Here is a 16,961-nt window from a genome sequence, read left to right on the forward strand (position 1 = left end):
AGTGCGCAAGGGTGACCCCAGTCCTCAGTACAACATCAGTTCTCACTGTCCAAAGAGCTGGAAAGTCCATGAACTGTGAGGCCATCTCATAGAGGACAGCAGCAGCGTGTGGCTGCAGCTAGAAATGCTCCTTTTGTTTGTAGTCATCCTCTAATGTATTGAATTATACAGAGCTTATTTAATTCATTCATCTTTTTGTTTGAGTTGGCAAATGATAAATAGCCCCCCAAAATGAGCCAAGTCTTGATCTTACTCACATCTTACGTTCATTTAAGACACTAAATAATGTAGTTTTAAGTATGACAAAATGGCTTCAACTAACTCTTCAGGAAAGTTATTTTAGGAAAACATGACAGGCAGTGATTACTCTAAGAGTGCATGTGCGCACTCACTAACCAATAGAAAACTCAGTTAATCACTGCTGATCTGGAGAAGCTGTAGGCTTCATTCTTTGGATGAATTGTTCTATAGGCATAGGCTACATAGACTAGTCTCTCTCAGCTATGTGAGGCTGAGTTAGGAACATATGGATGGTAAATATAAATCTTTCATAAACAATGTTTAAAACAAACACTATTTTTGTGCATTGTGAATCATTATAGCTATGAATAATAAAAATATTATATAAATTATATGACCATATTTTAAGTATAAAATCTTTGTTGGGGTAATTTATTCTGTGGTGGTTTAAAAAAACAAACTAAAAAATAAAAAATAAAAGAAGTTTCCCACAGCTTTAAAATAAAAAATATTTTTATGCAGAAATTATAATTAGTCATTAATACAAAAGGACCTTTGCCGTATTGGCAACTAAGAAGAAATTTATAACTAAAAATGGATGAGGTAAAAGGGATAGGAGGGATGAAGTGGAGGAGGAAAGGGAAAAGAAGAGACAGTAGAAATGAGGGAAATCATCAGGTGAGTAACTATTGCTGAAGAGTCAAGGGAAACAAAAAAAAAAATGGTGCAAAAAGTTTCTCATGTAGTGTTCAGAATATCTTACACAAGACAAGGTCTCTTCTATTTAAATCTCTTCAGAAAAAAACGATTATTACTACAAACCCATTCATCTGCTCAAGTTCTTTTCAGTCACATCTGTTTTGTGGCCACACAAAGTTGGGGACTATCTTATTAATTTTTTATTTCTGTTTTTTATCTTATTTTGACAAAAAGAAATCTAACTGATTTTTTTTTATGGAAGAGATAGGGATAAGGTGTAACAAATGTTGCCCTCTGATCCTACAAGACACGCAAATAGCATGTCCTCTGTTCAAGGAACCTGCTTCGTGTAGAGTGTGTCGACTCCCTTCAGGACATTACTGAGTAACATAATTTTACATCTATCAACTTTTCATATAAGGAAATTGAGTATGCAGTAAACGAAATGAAAACACAGAAGCTATAATGCAGAGGATGTGAATATTTTTATTTAGTTGGTGTGTAACTCATGTGCAAAGGAAAAAAATGGGGGGAGCAAAAGGAATGGGAACCCACAGATTCTAGAGGGCAAGCATGAGGGTTTTCAAGAAGCTGGCAGAGAGCTCAGCTTCCAGCCCAACATTTTCAGAAGCAATAATTTTTCAAGTCAGAGCCAGCCTTCCTGTGCATTTGCCCTGACTTCCGTGTGTATTGTTAAGTGGCTGGTAAGGGAATGGGCTGAAGGCTGTAAAAGCCCCTTTGGAAACACAGCAGGAAATTTATGGACTGCTCGAGACCCTTTGCATTATAAACTTTTTCCCCCTCTTAAAAGTTTAAAAATATTCACTTAAAGAGGTAAGACGTTGATAGTCCTTTCTGGATAAGGCAGTAGAAGCAGCGGATCCTGATAAAATATAATCCACGGGAATTCTGGGGCTTACCCCGCTGCTGAGGGATGAAAGGACCTTGTGAGTCACATCGGTAAAAGGCAGGAGGAAGTAGAGGCACTCACATCGGAGCTGTTATTGATTTTAAAATTGCTGCTGGCGGAGTTGAGCGTGCCAAGGTGAAAGAAGGGCGAGTTGACTGTGGGTGAAGGGAAGGGCATAAGTAGACATGCCTTGGTGACGTCACGTGACCGCTGGACAGAGCATGATGACGTCAGATGACTACTGGGTACGGGTGACATGTCTGACATGGGACCAGAAGACTTAGATTTGTAAAAAGCGACTCATCCTGTGTAATTTATGTTCAGACCCCTTAAATTTCTGAGACAACCTAAATATACAATCATAGATCCTTCCTCTAGGCAAGCATATCCTCATTTTTGTGTCTCTGATAAAATTTAGAATGGATACAAAAGAAAAAAATTTTTCTCTGAAAATTATATTCTCCAGAGCACTGACAGGGCTAATATAAATTACCACCCATAAAATGTGAATTATCTCGGTATAATATATGCTGATTTAATCAACATACTAGCATAAATACATTTTATTTTAAATATCAAATACTTGCTCATGAAATGACATAGTTGTAGTACAAAACCTGAGAGAAAAGAATACATGGTTTTAAATATCATTAAGTACCTGGTGATAATATGTCTCTCAGGGGCACGAGAGACAGTTAGGAGTGATATTAAAAAGGTCACTTTACTGGACATTTCCTATAGGGTAGACAAAAGTAAAGTTCAACATCCTTCTCCCAGCCAGCTGTTTGGGCTAGGTCCATGTTCTCCAGAAACCTGGGCTCTATTCCCCTGTTGCCTTTACCTTTGACTCTCTCCCATAATACATCCCTATTGATTCAGATCACTGACTTCCAGACTCAGCCAGTGCTATATCTCAAACCTTTGTCTTCAAAGGCTATACATTCCTACCAGAAAGAAGCTCAAGACTGTACTTTTTCTGTCTACACTTCACTGTCTGCTTCTTGTCCACATATCAATTACAAAGCCACTTAGGCTTTATAATTAAATCTTAGTTTTCACATTGTTTAATACATGTGCTTTTGGATTTACTTTTAACAAAAACAATCAGCAGTAACAATACTGATTCTTCAGCACACAGAAAATCTTTAAGAAGGCCTCTCAGAGTTTTTCTGAAGTTTATTCCAGTTGTGTGATTATATTAATCTCTGCTGAATTTGATTGCACAAAAGTACCATAGCTGAGAACAGAGTTTTGGAAATGAATCAATCTGGTTTCTTGTCCTTTGGCATGTATGAGCTATCTGTGCAGACAAAGTAAGCCATCCTTCTGCATTTTTATTCTTAAAATCTATCAAACAGGGAGAATAATGAAAGCCCTCGAAAAGGCTGTAGCTGGAATCAAAGTGATAACATTTATGGAATAATTGTCACAACCTACATGTCTCAAGTATCCATGCAATGAGAAGTGTTTTGAACATACTTATTTTTATGTACATACTAAAAATATTGAATTAATTTTGCATATGTATCTCCAGTATTACACTTAGATTATAAATACAATTGATTTGAACGACTCATATATAAATATAGCAAAGGCAATTAAGCCCATTGGTTTGAGTCTTTAACTCAAAGAAGAAGCCAACAAGCAGACTGCTTTTAGCCACTGATTTACATTTATTTTCTTTCCGTTGTTTGAATTTTAGTTTTCATTATAACCCTATTCCAAAAAAAAATTTAGGAAACTTTCATCCAAAACAATGAAAAATGTCCTTCTTAGGAAGTGAGAATATATTTATTTTAAATCTACATAGAATTATCACATATTGGAAACATATATTTTGCATAGTTCTGTCCATCTTAACAAATAAGTTGTTTAAATTAATCTGCTTAACTTAAAATTTTAGTTTATAAATAAGATATTTTAAAATAATATGTATTCTCATTTATAAACACAACAGTCACTGAAAGTTACAAAGACAGAGGAAACACGGTTTATGTTATCATACTATCCCCTTCTTTCTAGAATCCCTTTGTCTTAATAAATAGTTTTACAATGAACACTACATAAAAATTCTTTAATGCCCTGATTCTGTTTTTTTCTGTGATGTATACTTATACCAATCAACAAATGAGTGTCTCATTACTACCAGTCCAAAGTGACCACGTTTTTCGTACTATTCAGCACAATGCAGAAGTGGTATCTACCACGCATGTGCAGAACAGAACGCTGCCCCTAGATCCCTCTTGAACAGGAATGCTCCATTAGGCATTCCATGAGTTCCCCCTTCCCAGGAGGCCTGTGCCCAGTCTAGTTACCATAGATGGCCATCAGACATTTGCAATGACATCAGGAGACTATCTGAGCAGCCACTGCCCTAAAGAATCTGCTAGCGAGAGGCTGGGGATATCAATGTCTTCTTGGCCGACAACTGCATTCCAAAGGTCAACTGGGGTGAAAAGAGGATGGACTTGGAGTGTCCGGTGCCTTTTCAGCAACCAGGCAGCTAACAAGCAGAAGGCAGCCGCCATGCGGGCTAAAAGTAGCCTAGAGACTCCACACCTGTGAAAAAGTCAACCTGACCCAGTAAAACACAGAATTTTAAGTCTAAAGAGATTTCCACTTCTTCAAAGGTAAAATTCCAGACCTGTTCTCATCCTGAATCTGATGATCCATTTCCTTTTCTATGACAGCCACTGCTGGAGTGAGGAGGGACTTGGAGGTGTGGGACTGGGGATTGTTCTCACCGAGTTACTGCGGTTTGTTTTCTAAGTCCTGTCCCTTGTTGAGCAGAACATTCATTCCTCAGAGCAAAGCATTGGTGGCCTCACAGTAGAGCCCACACGTCACACCCGAGGAAACCGAGTCGCCAAGAAGCTCAGGGTGTGAGCCATCAGCTACCCCTTGTTCTCTCAGTTGGCTTTTGGCTGTATTCTCTTCCTTCAGCCTTTTCTGTCAGCCATGGAGAAGCTGAGGCCCTTGTCTGCAGAGAGCTGAGGCGTTGTCGCGTAGCATCTTAGCTTCCAGGTAGTATCATGAGAATCCTTTCAAACGTGAGCACACGGTAAATTGACAAGAGAAACACATAACTCAAGCATGGATCAGTCCAACGTTCAAAAAGTTGTCATTTTATGATTATTTCTGTCTGTGAATCAGCTGATGTGGACAGAGATCGTTTTCATTAAGGGTTAAGTACTGTAAGTATACCATAAATGGGCAGAATTCATATCAACAATGAGAAGTGTAAAGAACAAATTGAGCAAAACACAAATCCTCTAGCAATCTAGTGACATCCCAAAGCTTATGCTCCACCTAAAAGCTAATAGCGCTGGCTGTTTATGACTCGTTTTACATAGTATTGGTTGTAATCACATTCTGTTTTCATCACTAATATTCCTGAGCAAATCACTCCCTTGTGAAGTCAGTGAATTAGATATTTTTATCAAATATGAGGTTAGCAAGTCTCACCTCAGATAACACCTTTTTCTTTTACTTTAATATTGCTTCTTACCATTTATTTTAAAAATGAAATGCTAGTCCTGCGTAAGTTTTAAGTAGAAGTAAACACAGCATTACAACTCCATTGTTCTCCTTGCAAAGGGGTTAAATGTCTGGTACTATCAATCACGATGCTTGAGTTTGGGAGACAGTGCTATTTCTCATGAAGCTTACTCGTTATCAGATGGAATTTTCTCTAGGGTGAATGCTTCAAAAAAATAAGATAATTCTACCTAAACTCTGTCAAGACACCTTCTGTGCAGTCAGTTTGCCTAGCCAAGCCAGCCAAAATGTCCTGGCCAACAGAAAAGATACTGGACCCATCGGAGGACTTAAGCCTCTTTCCAAATTTAGAGAGGTGGATCACTCGGGCCTTCTGCATTTGACCTGCCTTCTTTATTTAAAAGGGACGAGAAAAGTGCACGTACTGGGTGTTTCTCAGTATCTTTCTCAGCGTGAAAGACACTGAAATTCAGACTTTAGAACTTTTCAAGCTGCTGCCAATGTAATGCACTGCATAGAAGTGCAGACTAGCCTAGAAATCCGAATAACAATGCATTTTTAAGCAGCGCTCTCCAGTATGACTCCATGTAACAAAAGGCATATTTAATGCCCCTCACACCTCAAAGGTCCCACTAGCTACACAGGCCTATTTAGCTGTTTAAAATATGGACAACGCGATTGGAGGAATGGATTTTCTTTTTACTTTTAATTAACTTGAGACGCCACATGTTAGTCTAGCATCTACCCTATTTGTTGGGGACATACGCTTTTAAGTTAGAGGTGTGGAGCCCTGTGCGCCCCCCCCCTCTCTCTTGTTCTCTTCAGTACAGCACCCTAAACAAGCAAAGAACTTCACAAGATTCTGCATTTCCTGATGGTTATTTTTGCAGAATATCCCAACACTATTTCCAAGTGGTAACAAAAGAAAGTTTTGCAAGCTTTCATATTGGGGCTTGCTGTGAAGTTTCCTTAGCACCCACTTCTCCTGCTTTGTGACCTTATCATACCAAGACCTGTATAAAACCACAGAGGTAGCTTACCTGCTGGAGCTAGTGGCTGGCTTTTAATTTTTAAAAATATTTCTCTAGAACCTAAGTGCTTAATTAGGTTTTAAAGCTAATTTGGGGCCTTGGTCCTTTTCTAATAGTCTATTAGATTTGTTACAAATCCAGTTGCCATAAGACAGAGAGGCCGGACCTGCCCAAAACCCCTCTTTTTCTTCCTGATTGGAAAGTTGGGATGTACCAGGTAACCAGATTCAGTGCCAGCACTTTGTGAGCCCTAGGTGGGTGGTGGTGGTGGCTCTTCCGGACCCCTGGTGTTTATGGACATTGCTCAGAGCTCATCTCCAGTTCCAGGGAAGAAACGTTCTTGGGATCCTAAAAACCAGACCCTCCTAGAAACTCCACCAGCGCCGCCACAGAGCCTTTCCAAAGCACACCCACTGCCTTTGCGCTCTCCCCCATTCCCTGGAGCCCGTCACACTCCATCTTTATCAGCACGCCACCGGTCCCCCCCCCCCCCCCCAGCCAAAACATCTCCTCTCCAGCTGAAAGTAGACCGGCACACCCTTTCCTGTCCCGCTGCAGACAGCATGCCGAACCTTCTGCGCACTCAGGCCCCGAAGGTCTGTCGCTAGGCCGACCTCCTCCACCCATCCCGAGGTTCACTCACGTGGCACACGCAGAGTCCCCCCCCCCCCCACACACACACACACACATACGGAGCCTGGAAGCTCTAGAAACTAGCCGGGGGGAAGGGGAACGAGTTCCCACCCCCTTAGCTCAGTCAGCCCGGTGAAAAGTGGGTGGGAGGAAGTAGCGACCCTCCGAGAAGAGCAGATAGGAGGGGAGGAGGACCAGCAGTAATTGGGTGGCGTTGCGGGCCGTTGCGCCTCTCCATTCCGCCCAGCCAGCGGGTCAGCTTTCAACACAAATCAGCCAGAGGGATTGCTTCTGCCTGCAATCAATAACCCAGCCGAGTGAGCTGCTGAAACCAGAGGCGTCCCTTGTCTGCTCTTGAAGGGGCCCTGCGGACTGAATCCCAGCCCCTCTGCTTCCCAAACAAAGAAGTGGGTACCAAATTGCCAGAGGAAAATTTTAACCCCAAACTTCCATGGTAGCCCCTCTTTATGATCTTTCAAAACGAAAAGAGCACAGACCTAGTAATGTCTCTAGAAGAAAGGGTTAAAAGGGGGTGGTGGATCTATGCCTTAAATTGCAGGTCTCCTGTGATATTTCAAGAAATGGAGGAGAACCAGCGTTTCAATAAGCATTTGACAATGGGGAGAGGAGATGTAAAGTCCCATTAAATTTAGCTATCCCCATAGATGCTTTCGAGTCAGCCACAAACTTATGAGCATATTACCAATCAAGTTTTATTTTGGACTTACTGATAGAAGAAAAGAAAGAACAAATGTATCATACTTTGTAGAGAAGATTTGGGGGAGGGGCATATATTTCAGACTTTACTCCATGAAGAGTAAGGTTAAGAGATCTTGGGAGAAATAAAGCCAAGCAAGAACAGAGAGAAAGGGGATAGGTCAGAAAACTTGGATCTAACTACCAGACCAAGCTGAGATTTAGGCATGGTGGCGTGAGAGCTTGAAGGACATCAGTTCAATTCCCAATACCCTAAAACAAGTACCGCTCGAGTTCTTCATTTCCCCGACACTGGCACAATACAATTAAACAGAAATCATATGGATGGCAACCCAGATGAAGAGGTTTTTCTAAATAACTCCTCAACTATGAAAAGTTCTGCTAAGACGAATGGGCCAACTGATACTGCCCTTGTTCCGCGGAGCCATGGCTGGGCCTTGGTGGGGGAGGGGGGTGGTAGTCCCCTTTTAAAGGCAATAAAAAATTTATTTGTGTACCAAAGTCACTGAAACATAGCCTAAGACAGAGATTAGAACACGGGAGTGCTTGTCTATGCTCCACACAGCTGAAGACTGCGTGGAGAGATAAGCTATTGCTACTACCAGGATTCAAAAACATTAGTGAGGCCGAACCACTGATCCCACAGTATTTTAAGCAATGTGTAAGACGAGCCTTTTACTGAAAAGGTTTAGACATTCTTGCTTAGAACTTATTACAAATATCTCCCTGTTTTATACATTTCTCTCTAGCATGAGAAATGATGAATTTTACTTTAATTTTTATTTATAATTTTTATTCAGGTATATAAAAAAACGAAGGTAGAAAGGGAAAGATAAGGCTTCCTGTGTACTAAATGAACCCTACGATGAAATCTTTCCTTGAGCCAAGTTTGTTGTACAGTACATATTCTTTAGCAATTCATGCTGTATGATCAGCTTGGGGGAAACGCTGTACAGTGAATCTGTGAAATACAGAAATGTGCACTATTCATTTCAGAACCATAAACACTATTGCAACTGATCATTATTCGGGTTTTAAAATGATAAGTGTTGCTAACTTTAGAAGTTTGGTAACCACATCCACTTTAATGTCAGCTTTAAAGAAAATAACTCCTTTTTAAATTTTCTTTAAATACTTACACATTTTTCAGGTGCCAAAAACTAAGCATTGAAAACTGTGAAGTAACCTCTGGAGAGATGAAGCAAAGCGTGGAAGGCCAATGGCTGTGGCAGTGAAGGAGTGTGGAGGGTGAGTGCTCACGTTTGTCATCTACCAGAAACTTTCCATGAAAGAAAAGCCACCGGTTTCTTTGTCTTGAAGTATTTAAAATGTTGCTGTGTGTGACGGTGATACCGTTAAATGGCCATTATCCTCTTCGTAATATCGGGGATGCTGTGACATGATGCTTAAAGCCCCTAGTACCTTTCAAGGCCCACCTTTGCAAGTGTCTACTACAATTAAGCCGTTTCCTAGGTGGCCACGTACATCATCATGGGACAAACTACAAAGAGGTTAAAATACCTTTTTATGTTGTGGAATTTGAACCTTACCTTGTTTCTCAGATTTTTCCCCCTAAATTTTCATGTTCAATTATATTTATGTTGAAAGTATTCTGGCTGAAGAACAAATACTATACACTTGAATAATCTTGAGGGGTAGATTAATCTATATCCTTTCTTCATCTCAGGGCAGGTTGCTGTGGCAACCGCCCCAGCTCACTTTAAAATAATTTTTTAAAGCTCACTTCAAGAGCTACACCCAGCGTGGGCCAGGCTTAAAAGCAGGCAGACCCAGTGCATAGGGCTTTCGTAGACTGCTGCTTTAATGTAGGGTGGCAGAAGAAAGGAAGCTGGAGTCAGATGGCTCAAAACAGAAACTGGGATGTTAGCTTTGAGCTGAAACAATCAGTCACCATGCTTTCTGTAACTTCAGGTGTTAAAATGCATTGTGAAATAAATCCTTGGAGAGGATAACTAATGTTGATCTACATTTGATATTAAACCCTTATGAAAGGAATATTTGTGATTACACACACACACACACACACACACAGGTGGGTGGGTGTGGTTTAATGGCAGGTCAAATCTAGCCTTCATTTCATCCTCCTTTCTTAAAGGAAAGTTTCCTTTTATTAAGTCCTTAGCTTCCCTCCCCCACTGAAACATGGGAAGTAATAATTATGTTTATTTTCAAGCACAGAACACAACTGGAGAGCTCCTGCAAACTGGTAAACTGAGGCCTAGGGAGTATTTGTTTATTAGTGGGACACATTTGGTGTTTTCCGTGTTGGCTATCAAACCATAAGCTAAGGAAGTTAGTGTTCGGCCAGTCACATCTACAGCCAGAAATCCTGAGCTGGACAGAGTCCTAAGTGTCTCAAACTAGACCAAACTACTTCCTACACAGGAACATATTCCGTAGCTCACCAAGTGTCATTGAGGTAGCAAGAATTACCAGTTTGGATAAATTGAAATAAACAAATAATGCAGGTATGACATTATTTAAAGACAAATACAAAACATACTCTGGATTTACAACCTCATGGTCTCCTATTAAATAATTTTATTTATTTATTTATTTATTTTTCACTTCAGCTACAAGGTTTATGTGAGAGCAAGTAATGTTAATATTAACTTAGCGTGTACATCATTAAGAAGCTAAATCTACAAAGGGGTAAAATTTTATCTTTTCAAAGGCCAACTGTCATAGATTCCAGACCTAAAGTTTCAAATCATCCTCACTTAGACTGAATATACTTTTAAGTGTTTATAGTATTGTTGATAAATATGGATTTGTTACAATGTTTATTGTTATATAATTCTTCAACATGTGAAGGGGTGAAACAAAAGTTTCCTTTTGGAGGAAATTAAGTGAAGACTGAAGTGTACTGTGGTAAGTAGAAATGTCCTCTATAATTAACAAGAGCATAACTGAATTCATATATTGGCTATATCTGCTTTGTCATGTGACATAGGCCATTGCAGTTCCTTACATCAATTTAAAGTACTGTGCTAATAAATTCCATTGGTCCTTCTTATAGTTTGCTCTGTGAGGATCTTTTTAAACCTCAAAAATAATCCATACTTATATCGCCAAATCTAGATATGCCTTAGCATGTGGCATGTCTAAGCCTCAGAGCTTGTATCTCTAAAGATGCCATCCTGTTTTTACAAACCCATGGTAGTCACACTCGCTATGTGAAAGAGAGGCAAACACAGTATAGCACACATACTAATTTCAGAAGAAGAACAAACAAAAAACCCACTATGTCACAAAGCTTGTGCTCTGTGACAGTTTGTCATGCTTTCCTGTAATAAAGTCGCGGTACTAATTAATAGTCTCAATGGTAAGAAGCCGGAGGTTTGAAGATCGTTCTGATGTCGTTTAACTTGCTTGTACAAACCAACTTTCTGCTTCTAACTGCAAGCAGCAGGAGACAGGGGCTTTTTGAACCACACTGCCCTCCTGCATTCCGACAGTCCTCTGCAGGCCTCCTGAAGAACTCACCAGGAAATGCAGCCAGTTATTGGCTTAAACAGATACTTTTGAAAGGAGTTTATTTTTGTGTGAGGAAATGTCTTTAATTAGCTAGATAGCGCATTGGGCTACTGTTGTCTACTCCTGTGTCTTCTGTGTTATGGTACTCTGAACTTTCTCTTCCTCTGGTCATAACAGTAAATATAATTTTTTCATGTTTTACACAATCTACACTACTCCGGCATGCATTTCTTTCAATAGTTTTAGGAGGCTTAGGGATGACTTGCACACTAGTTGATACATTTAATCTTTAGCTTTTTGGGTGTGGTCCCAATATCTAGTACCTTTTCCCCCAAGTAGCAATTCTTTGTTAACCTATATTTTTACTATGGAAAAGTATGCGACAGGCTTAAACCTTAACCTAAGTATTCTTATCAGTCTCTGCTCCTGTTTCCTGTGCAGCTGAACCTTTTCAGGATAAGTGAAGTCACTCGCTATCGGTCAGGGGAGCCTAATGCATTTGGGAAGTTGTTTTTGGTTTACTTGCTAATGACCTGGATAAAGTCCAGTGAGGTGTGGAGGAGACACTGGCGGGAAGGGGGGGGGGTGGATTCTCCGGAGGAAGCTGTCCCCTCAGTAAATTTGTCCAGATTGATTCGAAAGTTAATGGCCTCAGCATAAAGTCTAGATTTCAAAAAAACTTGTAATTATTTTATTGCTAACATTGAAGGTTCCTTTCGGCTCACGTTCTCCTGGCTCTCAAGGCCAAAAGCTTTGTACATTCTGGGCGGGCAGGAAACGCACGCTGGGATGGAGGCTTGCGGACATCCTGGATCGTGGCTTTTACGCGTGAGTAACGGAGGCGCGCGGACCAGAGCAAGGATGAAGTGGCTACTGCGAATCCAAAGGGGGTGGGGGGGAGTCACTAGAGCAGCTCTTAGGGTCGCTCTCCTATTGGTCAGAGGGAAGATCTCGACTTCAGAAGGACTTTCCTGTTAGCTGGCACGCAGCCTCCCGGGGGAGCGAGCGCGCAGCAGCCGAGCGTCCCCTCCTAGCGTCCTCTTTAGCAACCGGGAGAGAGGCAGGGAGCCGCCGCTCCCCGTGTTGTCTTCCCTTCCATGCAATAAAGAATTGTCATTAGGTTTGCGTATGGCATGTGCCATTACCCCACCGTAAAACTAAAATTAGCAAAATGTCAGGAATGGAAAGATTGATTCACCAAGATGCAATTATCATTTAAAAGTGCTTGATTGAGGTAGTGATGTTCAGTGATTTATTCTGCATACCATATACATAATTAAAGTAGTGTAGTGGAGTAATTTATCAATCTAGTTGAGACTGGAGGGCTGAGGAGGGAGCTGCAGTATGTTTGTTTTATTAAAATGCTGCGAGGTTCTAGTCCCGCCCCCCTTTTGCAAGAGTGAAACTGATGATTTCCCCAGCTCGAGAGGAGAGTCAACGGTTTGGGCTGGTAGGGATAGAGAACGGAAAGGAAAAGACAGCTCCGGGAAAAGGCAAGAATAAAATGAATTGGGGGACGTGGGGGGAGCACTGGCTCGTACGTGCTGCTTAGAACCCCAGTGTGCTCCGTCTTGCTTGCCGCCCCCGCGTCCCCTCCCAGTATCCTTACATTCCCCCCACCCCACCCCACCCCCGCTCTTTTACACGACGCATCTAAGGCTGTGAGCTGCTCTCCTTTTCCCATTCGTCTCCTGTCACTTCCTTCCTGGACGCAGTTTTCTGGACAAGTCTGGCTACTTTTAATCCCACTGGCCACAGAGAGCCACTTTCTCCTCCTCTTCCACCTCCTCCTACGTTTCCTCCACCTTCCTCCTCCTCCTCTTTCTCCTCCTCCTCTTTCTCCTCCTCCTCTTCCAGCGGCTTCGGTGCGCGCACGAATGCGCAATCCCGCGCGCGCCTCCCCCTCGCCCCCCCTCGCGCGCGCACACACGCACACTTCGTCTCCAGCTCTCTGCTCGCTCGCCTCGCAGTCACAGACACTTGAGCACACGCGTACACCCAGACATCTTCGGGCTGCTATTGGATTGACTTTGAAGGTTCTGTGTGGGTCGCCGTGCCTGCAGCTTTGAATCAGGTGGAGAAGTACTTCAAGGCTGGAAGAAGTAAAGATTATTGTTATTTTTTTTCTTTCTCTTCCTCTCTTTTAAGAAACGAAAATATTCCAAGGACTAATCTGGTCGGGTCTTCCTTCATGTAAGTACCTCTGACATTTCTCCAAAAGAATAGAAATAGTCTGCGTATTGTCTCTTAAATCTGCACCAATCTCTTCCAGGCACTGGGTCTATCCAACTCCTTTCTGAAGGGCTTAAGTTAAGGCTTGTTTTGCATTCTTTTCTTTAGATTCTGATTTCCTTGTGTGTGGCTGAAAGTAACTTTTTAGATAGTAGTATCCGTTTGCCATCTGCTATTGAAATCATATCGGACTGTGCCTGTCACATCGGTTTGTTTAAAGTTTCAAGAAGTTAGTTCATGCCATTAGCATGTTTGATAGGGTGGAGAGCGTGGATCCTGGTGGATTTTAGAATTTCACAGACTGCTCTGTGACCTTGAAGTAGCTGTCTTAAAATTTAGCTGTTAGTTCACTGTGGAAAGATGTTCCTATGAGTTGCCCCCAAAGACTGATTTGCTCTGGGTTTGGATTCTGAGCCACTGGTCCTTGGAATGGCTTTAAGCAACAGCAGGGCTGTCTGCCAGAGGCCACCTTTTGTGCATCCTCTTCCTTCAACAAAGTGCAGGCTTGTGAGAGTTTAATTGGTGGGACCAGAAGCAGTTGCCCTGGCCATGGTAGTCTGTGTACTGCACATTCATGTTTGTATTTCAGCATGTGCACTGCTGTTTAGATCAAGGGAAATATTAAGCTATTTAAAAACAAACAAGACCAAGTCACTTAGCCCGCCTTCTGTTTGGACTTGGGATGAAAGTTACCAAAGTAAGTGACAAAGTTGGCCATAAAGGAAGTCTACAGAGATGGGGGCACATTGCTTATTGTATTACTGCGTATTATGCAAGGGTTTGAACGTAATGCTAATGCGATTTCCTTTCCAGAACAAGGCTACCGATTCTTAAGGAAAATGTTCTATCTGAGCCATTTTGAACTGTTCTAGATGCTATAGTATGAACCTTCCTCTCACATATTTTTAAATAGATGTCTTCTGTATAAAATGCTCAGTATGTAAATGCTGGCAGTGTGTGTAGAACCAGGCTCTTTTGCCAATTCTTTAACTGGCCCTCGGTGGAGAATTGCTTTGACACAAAGTGCATTTTACTATTGTTAATGTGATAGTAACTCTAATGGGAACTGCCTTATGAAATGCTTAGTGACTCTGTGTGTTCTCTAAGTGCAGTAAGGACTCGGGTCGCCTTCCCATGCCTTTTCAGAAGTGTGACCCGGCTCCCTTCCACTGGCAGCTTACAATGGAATTGTGTTGCAGAGTAAAAATGTTTGTATGAGGCATAGTAACCCCCTCCCCTAGAAACTTCCTAGGACATGAAATGTGACCACCTGTGAGCCACACTTAACCTTACAGCCATACTGATTTTAGCTTTAGGTGGATCAGCAATTTTCAATTTATAGACACAATATCTCATTTAATTTTTAAAATAATGTCAGTTTGGCTAGTCTTCAAAGTACTTAATATCTGTAAGTATAGCACAGATGGTCTGCTTGTGTAGCTATTGATTCGGTTATGAAAATCCATGCAATAAACCACATTATCATCTAGTATCAGCATGATATTAATTGTTGTGTTTAAAAGTAGTCCTAAAGCAAGTGGATGATAGGTAAAATGAGTTGTCCCCATGTCCCATCTTAAATGGGAAAAAATTCCTTTAGGACTATGTGAAGGATTTAATCCCGTATCGGATTCCAATCTTTACTCTAAAAGTATTCATTGAAGCATACTTAACTTAAAATTTTTTGTTTAAAATTTGGTACCCTAGGCAAGTTAGGCGGCCAATAATTGGCAGTTCTCTTTACTTGAGGTTGTGCCGAACTTTATTCTTTTTCAAATGCTGTTCTCATTGCTCTGGCTCACACAGTTTGGGGATGTGCTGTACAGTTCCCACACTCCTTATTCCAAGAAGCATTCTTCTTCATTCATACATGACTCTACTTACCTCTTAGTTGCTGGACATGCATTGAAGGGTGATATTAAGGTGTGCTACTAATTTAATATCAATGCTTTTGATATTGGTGGAAATAACAAATGGCCAGATCATAATAAGCAACTTTCCACCCTTTCAAAGTTAGTCATATTTTTAAAGTATGTAATCATGGGCATTAACTTTCCCGGGCAGAGATACAAATTACTACAGAAAACTTCAGTAATGAGGAGTACCTATAACTTCCCTTATTTTTTGCTTTATAAACAGGTTAATTATGTAGAAATTTAGAAAATTCACTCATTCTAATAAAAAGTAATTAATGATTCCAAAAAATTGAATCCTGAAAAAAAACAATATATTCTATAATTTTCAAATATTTCTTTTAAATTTTTCTCTGGCCTTTACCTTATTCAGTGACTAAGTTAAATGACATATAATTATGTCTTTATAATAACTTATTCATTGTATTTAAATGTCTTTGATAGAGAACTATGCTAAATACCACTTTGGCAAATGTAAGCATTATTGTTTAAAACTTTCTTCTGATTATTGTAGTATATTTTGTGGATTTTATTTCTCAACTCTTTGGGCAATATATTTGAGTCTATGAAATCTCAGAAAGGGACAAAATTATCTTTACAGTAGTAACTGTACTATATAACAAAAATAGTTATTAAACAGAGAGCAAGGTTTTCAGGACACGATTCAAAGCAACGTGGGGAAATTTAGTGTGTAGTTAACTGTCACAACCTCACAACATGGATGGCAGTAAGATTGCTAATTAATTTTTAACTTTTCTTAATAACAGCTTTTAGAATAATGCCTCCCAAATGAATATCTGAACTTACAAAGCATGCATACCCTTTTACTCATGTATAGTGATGGTCTGGACCAAATAAAAGGCTTAGTGTCTAGAACCCATGGGAAGAAGAGCTGACTGGGGTGCCATCCTCAGCACTGCGCCTTCATCCACGGACTCGTGGTTGTTTCTGTATTCAGTAAAGCTTGACTCTTCGCTGGGATTTGTCACCTTTAAGAAATCAAACCAGCTTACAGAGGCAAGTCACAAAACCGAAGCAACAGCGCCCTGTACAACTTACAAAAGGCAGATTATACAGTTCACGTGTTATTCCGATAGGGCAGAGATAAAAGCTGATTACTGAGGGAAGGTGAGACACTCTGGTTTGAGATGATTGCTAGATAAGTATGCCACGACCCTGTTGCTTCGTCATTATAAGGAGCCATTCAAACAGCGGAAAACTCCGCTTTCAAATAATGGGCGCTCGGTAGTGCTTGTTTGCTGCTTACATTTTAAGTTTCATCAACTCTCTATGAACAGATATCAACTTGTCTGTGTGAAGTGGTTACCAACAAGCTTAAAGGCATCAGGCATTTTCAGAAGTGTTATGTAGAATGCAGAGTGAAATTTGCCAAGATTACTATATTCTCATAGTATTGAAGAATTGAGCAGAAATACATAATTGAAAATACCCTGTATTTGTTCTGTTACCAGATATATCCTTCATCAAGATGAGTAGCTACATATGATTCAATATCTTCAAAACATATCATGATAGGTGTTATTGGTAAATGATATATATGTATATTTTATGAATGTTGTATAATGTCAT

General features: G+C 40.6%; 1 protein-coding gene across 10 annotated transcripts in view; it reads left to right on the plus strand.

Annotated features, from left to right (window-relative positions):
* Positions 1-16,961, plus strand: part of MEF2C (myocyte enhancer factor 2C) — a 160,626-nt gene that overhangs the window by 5,390 nt on the left and 138,275 nt on the right. For 8 of the 10 annotated variants that reach the window (XR_013975245.1, XM_080925309.1, XM_080925305.1 and 5 more), the window contains exon 2: positions 8,879-8,976. The gene's annotated coding sequence lies outside the window, so the exon portion shown is untranslated. Of the gene's footprint in view, positions 1-8,878; positions 8,977-10,563; positions 10,621-11,935; positions 12,055-13,374; positions 13,420-16,961 lie in introns of all 10 variants that reach the window. The other 2 variants (XM_080925307.1, XM_080925308.1) reach the window with 2 other exon arrangements.

The sequence above is a fragment of the Micromys minutus genome, assembly GCF_963924665.1.
Source record: "Micromys minutus genome assembly, chromosome: 11".
NCBI lineage: Eukaryota > Metazoa > Chordata > Mammalia > Rodentia > Muridae > Micromys > Micromys minutus.